Source organism: Callorhinus ursinus, unplaced genomic scaffold, assembly GCF_003265705.2.
Source record: "Callorhinus ursinus isolate GAN/ISIS: 27379988/994484 unplaced genomic scaffold, GSC_fseal_2.0 scaffold1, whole genome shotgun sequence".
Lineage (NCBI taxonomy): Eukaryota > Metazoa > Chordata > Mammalia > Carnivora > Otariidae > Callorhinus > Callorhinus ursinus.
The window spans coordinates 75,259,355-75,265,068 of NW_027397063.1; the positions used below are offsets into that span (position 1 = coordinate 75,259,355).

Sequence of the window (5,714 nt, forward strand, 5' to 3'; positions counted from 1 at the left end):
CTGGTTCAAAAAGTAGAAACAGGAATTTGCTACATGCTCCTGTGGCAAACTATAAGTCTCAAGCTGTTTAAAGTCTTTAAAGTCCCATCCAAAAGGTAAAGTACACTCTGCAGAGAGAAATCTGGGGGCCTGAATCTCTGGCTGCCTGTGTTCAGGAAGAGACACAGAAGGAGAGGAAGAAGAAGAAGAAGAGGAGAAGGAAGAAGAAGAAAAAAAAAACAACCTTTGAGCTAAATACTTAATTTGTTTAATTTCTGTGGTTTGCATTCAAGATGAGTCATCTATCTATAATATGCATCATGATTGAAGTAATTATATTAAGTTAATATAAATGATCTATGACAATATTACAAGGACGCCAAAGCAGACTTTAACATCAAAACTTACTTTCATCTTTTGTCTTGTCATTTGGCTTTCCACTCTTAGCAAGGAATAGAGCATATGAGCAGCAGGTTTGGGCTATTTAGAATCGGGCACGCTCCTGCCAATTTCTCCCTCCCTCCTTTGGAAGACTTTACCAATCAGAAGGACTGCATTGGAAAACCTGTCTTACTCTGTTCAAAACCATTAATATTTTAAGGCACTTACTTGTATCTAAGAGCAATGAGGTCCCTCCCAGTCTGCAAAATAAGAGGCAAAGAATGATTTGATTGCCTAAAACAGGATAAAACAAGATCTGGTGTGTGAAAAGGATGTATATATTGAAAGTGCTCTACAAGTATAACGGGGCAATTTATTAATTCAACCATGAATTAGTTATTGAGGATCTACTAGGCATCAGGTTCCAAGGAAGCTGTCCAGTGCTTACGAGCTTGAGCCTTGGTTTTCTTGCCTCTAAAATGGGAACAGAGACCCTTTATTTTAGGGTGTGTGAGAATTAAGTGAAAGAACAAATGTAAATCACTTAAAACTAGTTCTTGGCACATAATAAATACTGAGTGAATAGCTTTGTATAAAAATATGAAAGGAGAATTCCCAAATGCTAAGGGATTTACAGCCTAATGAATTATTATTCTAAAACCCCTGCCTTTTGCCTCTGACCCTAAAATTTGAAAAGCTTTGAAGATTTAGCTATGCAAATCTCAGATCAAAATACTCTCCTATTGATTGCCCTTTAGAAAGATTTACTAAGGACATGTGGGTGCTTTACCAAATAAGGAAGAAAGAGAAAAGGAATTAATACATGTTGCCTCATTGACTGTAACTCGGTGATTTTGCATCTTTTTTTCCCATTGTCCTATTAAATCCCAATTAGTAGACAGGCGTGAATAGTCTCATGTCCTAGATGGGGATACTGAGGCTCAAGGAGAATCAGTAACCTCCCCATGGTCACAAAAGCTAGGAAGTGGAAAGGATGGGATTCAAACCATGGTATGTGGTTTCAGAGCCCATGCTCTTGTCCAGCCTCACCAGCTAACCCCTGCATCCGGTTAGGTCTCATGGAGAGATCTCAAATCCTCATCTGAAAACACAAGGGTTACATGGGATCTTCTTCAAGTGAAGGGGACATTTTTAAGAAGAAAAATGCCGCAATAATTAATTTCTTGTTCAGTCTTCTGAATAGTAGTATAATAGTGGGAGTCCTTCCTTTCCACTTAGATTCTTCTAGGTAGAACCTTCCTTTTTCAGTTCTAAAAGATTACTGTTGACAGGGACATTTTTGAGGACTTGAATTCTCCTTTCTTTCTTTCAGTAGCACATATGCTTTTCTGGGGAAGCACAGAAATTTAAAACTGTGAATCAAAAAGTTAGGAAATAAGGTTCCACCATTCGGACCTTGCTTTGAAAGGCTATAGCCATCCCCTGTGTCAACTGATCTTTCTCTACCAGCTCTACATGTTACAGCCTTCCCCAAACTCCACTCTTCCTAAGTGAACCTTTCCTGTTCCTAGTTCAGCCTCCTTCCCTGGGCTGCAGGAACAATAGTGATAGCCTGTGCAAGTCCAACCCAGGAGTCCTAGTGCCTGCAGAGGCTAAAGACTTCTTTGCAGGGCAGGTGTAAATGGACAGCTCCTTGGGATATCAGCAGCACTGAGGAGTTGGGTTCTATTCAGCGCCGAGCCCTGACTATAGGTTAGGTAGACCATAATTGGCCCAAAACAGCTGATTAAAATTAAGTCACTCCACAGAAGGCCAAATGGCCCTAGATAGATGGCAATTTTTCAATCTTACCTGCCCTCCATTCTCTTTTCTTTCCTTTTGTCTTTTTTTTTTTTTTTAGTTTCTAGAAATAATTGTTCTTTTTCTACTGCCTAAAATGAAGGCACCCCATAGTTCATCTCACTTGGCAGTAACCTCAACAGCTCCTTATCCTTTCTGTATAGCCTTTGTTTTTCTAGGTAGGCTCCACACCCAGAGTGGAGGCCAACGTGGAGCCTGAACCCACAACCTTGAGATCCAAGACCTGAGCTAAGATCAAGAGTTGGACACTTAACCAACTGAGCTACCCAGGCACCCCCTAGACTTTTTTTTTTTTAAATAAAACTGTACAAAACATTTAATATATTGCTCTTTGGGGGGTATTTGATGTATCCCCAGTGTATTATAGCTGAGCCACTAATTTTGTTGCTTCATCAACATTAACTGGCTCATTTTCATGACACTGCTGAGGAATCAGCTGCTCTGTAGAGGTTCAAGGGAAAGGTCTTTTGAGAAATGTGGAAGTTCCCTTTGTGTATCTACAAAAGCTTTTTTCACTCTTAACTTTTTCATCACTCACAACGTTTATCTTCTTAAGATTAGTGGTAACTGGTTTTGCTTTGTTTTTAGCCTTAAAGTTTTTTTGGCTGGCTATATGAAATACATTCCTGGACTTCTGCCCTCTTAGTTTGTTCTTGGCCATTGTCTTCGATAACCCTCGTGGAGCAGCTCAAACTCCAGGTGACGTCATCTCCCTTTCTATATAGACTTTCGAGTTCAAAGATGAAAAAGAATGAAAGGTGAAAATAGCCTGTTTAGCTAAGAGAGAGAAATTTACAGTTATCTATCACTCCAACAGTTGTGTGTGTTTAATGTGTGTTTTAATCTTCCCAACCTCGGAAATTGAACCCATCATTCACTAGGGCAGGTTTTTTTTATTAGCCAAATATATTTACAGTAAAGTTGTAATTCCTTTTATGTGTTTATCATTTCCCATTTCAAAGCACTTTCTCTAGACTTAAATTATAGCACCCATTTTGCAGATCAGGAAACTTGACTCAGATGGACAAAAGGACAAACCAGGGTCACAGGGCTAATTAGCTACGGCACCAGAATTAAAATCTGGCTTTCTTATTTATTATGGGCTTCTTTTGTGGGGGGAAATGGAATATTACTTTCTATGCAAGGTTTATATACTAGTCTTTGAGATTTCCTCATGCAGAAAAAAAGGTACCATTCTACAAAGTGCCTTGGAGCTGCTGTCAGGAACTGACTTTCAGGTAGAGTGCATTACTGGTATACCCTATTTCATATTACTTATGGCTTCACAGAACTGAAAGACATTTTGCGGCAAAAAGATCTGAAATCACCTTTTAATAGAATCTAACCATGCAAAAGTTATTTAAACTCTTTGAGTTTGTTTCCTCACCTACAAAATGGTGACAATATTGCTAATCCCACAGTGCTGGCATAAGGCTTCAATAAATGACATTCGTAAAGCACTGTGCTAGTAGATTGTAGATGCTCAGTGTTAAAATTCTTTTCTTCTTCTTGAAAAAAAAATGCTTTCAAAATAACAGAGTTAGGAGACTCAGGTTAAGGAAAACTGAGTTACTCAGTTACTTAGCTTTCCTTAACCTGAGTCTCCAGGATTCCCTCACAATTCTCAAGGACTGTCCACTTACAGGCCATAGCTCCCTCCCAAACTGTAGGACTCAAGAGGTAGGATCGGTAGATAAAGGCCAGATCACATGAAGCCTTGTAGGCCATGACACGCAGTTCGGAGTGGCCTGATCAGAAAGCAGTTTAAGGTTCTTCCTTCTGCTCCTCCAGCTCACCAAGTTTGTTCCTACCTTGGGGACTCTGCACTTCCTCTTCCTTTTCAAGCAGACTTGAAACATGTGAATCCCAAGTGGTCACTCCTTCACACGTGCTGTGCCATTCCAAGGAGGCTGTCTCTAACCAAATTAATTAAAATACCATCTCCCTGACTACTAGTCACTCTCCAATCCTTTAGCCTCTTATCTTGATTGGACTTTTTCCTCAACACTTACTGATACCTAAAATTATATTACATATTTATTTAATTACTGTCTATCTCTTCTGCTAGAATGTAAGCTTCATAAAGACAGGGACCTCATCTGCTTATCCACTCTGTTTCCCCAGTACCTAAAGGAAAGAATGGTAAATAGTAGGTGCTTAGGGGTACCTGGGTGGCTCAGTTGGTTAAGTGTCTGACTCTTGATTTTGGTTCAGGTACTGGTCCACTCCAGCATCAGGCTCCACACTCAGTGGGGAGTCTGCCTGGGATTCTCTCTCTCCCTTTCTCTCTGCCCCTATCCCCCCCTCACCCCCCCCAATGCTGGCTCTCTCTCTCTCTCTCAAATAAATAATCTTTAAAAAATTTTTAAAAATAAATAGTAGGTATTTAATAAATAATGAATGAGTGAATGTGGATATTGTTCTATGAATGAAATGATGTTATTCTAGGACCATATTAGCTAGCGCTGTGGATTTCTCAGACTGCCACCTTTACATCTGATTTTAATTGCTAAGTGCATTTTCAGCATTACACTAGGATCCTTATAAAGAATAACTGTAAATGACATACTCAAAGAAACTGTATAAACATGAACTATTCTCTAAAATTGGCAATTTTGCTTAGAATAATACGCCATAGGCAAGACAGCAAGCAGAACTCTAAAACACAGATCTGATCTGGGCATCAGTCTGCCCCATTCTTCAGTGGCTGCCATCATTCTGGGCAATACTCAAAAGCTCCACTCTGAAGGACCCTTGAGATCTCTTCCGAGCTCTTGTGTGCCCCCTTGCATTATTTCCTAAAGAGGGTATCTATTCTCCCACATAATTATTAATAACACTTCTTTTCATTCTCAAAAGTGTACTATTTTGAGTAATGATATATATGGTCATCCTACCTGTATAAACCCTTTTCCTCAAGTCCTTCCCTCCAACCACACCCATCTATCAGCAGGTCTCCAAACAGGAGAGGCGCGTTTGTACCTTTCTATGAGCAATTTTCCCTCAGCCTAGGTCCATTCTTCCAGAGTCCAACTCTAATATCAACTCTTCCAGAAATCTTCCTCCAGCCTAACTTAGATTAGACACACACCCCTGGCTGCTTTGGAATTGCCTGAGGAGCTTTTGAAAATACAGGTATTTTCTGGGCCCTACCACCTAATGTTGGGATTTAGCAAATCTAGGATGGGCCCAGGAAATCTGCTTGCCCCTCCTAGCTGTTCCCACAACATCTTCTGTATACTGTTGTAGGTATGTGTGTTAGAACCGACTTACCTGCTTCCTTCAGGTGACTATAACCTCCCTGAGGGCAGGACCCCTGACCGTCACCTTTACTGAGTCTCCAATGACTAGAATAGCACCCAGTAAATGATACGTGAACAAATGAATAATAATGGCAAACATTTACAGAACACTTACTATGTGCCAGACACTGTTCTATGTATTTTTTGTGTATTTACTCATTATTTCAGAAAAAGTTTTAACCCTTAAGGGCTTAATAGTTAAGTTGAATGATAAAGGATATTAGGAACATT

The 5,714-nt window shown here is 39.9% G+C and overlaps 1 pseudogene; it reads right to left on the reverse strand.

Annotated features, from left to right (window-relative positions):
- Nucleotides 1–235: 235 nt before the first annotated feature.
- LOC141374956 (ribosomal biogenesis factor-like) lies at nt 236–4,452 on the reverse strand (annotated as a pseudogene).
- Nucleotides 4,453–5,714: the final 1,262 nt, after the last annotated feature.